Source organism: Bison bison, unplaced genomic scaffold, assembly GCF_000754665.1.
Source record: "Bison bison bison isolate TAMUID 2011002044 unplaced genomic scaffold, Bison_UMD1.0 scf7180017845355, whole genome shotgun sequence".
Taxonomy (NCBI): Eukaryota; Metazoa; Chordata; class Mammalia; order Artiodactyla; family Bovidae; genus Bison; species Bison bison.
This window is the reverse complement of record NW_011475928.1, coordinates 10,160-10,453: the sequence shown is the minus strand read 5'-3', so window position 1 is coordinate 10,453 and position 294 is coordinate 10,160.

The following is a 294-nucleotide window of genomic DNA, read 5'->3' as shown; positions in this document are numbered from 1 at the left end:
CTGTATTCTTATAAAAAAATTTTTCCTTGCCCGTACTTTCTGGGCTTCCCAGGTGGTACTAGTAGTAAAGAACCAGCCTGCCAACACAGGAGATGCAAGAGACTGAAGTTTGATCCCTGAGTCGGGAAGATCCCCTGGAGGAGGAAATGGCAGCTCGCTCCAAATTCTTGCTGGGAGAATCCCATGGACAGAGGAGCCTGATGGGCTACAGTCCATGGGGTTGCAAAGAGTTGGACGTATCTGAGCACATACTTTCTGGAATAAACATATTTTAAGAGGAAGGAATACAGGGGG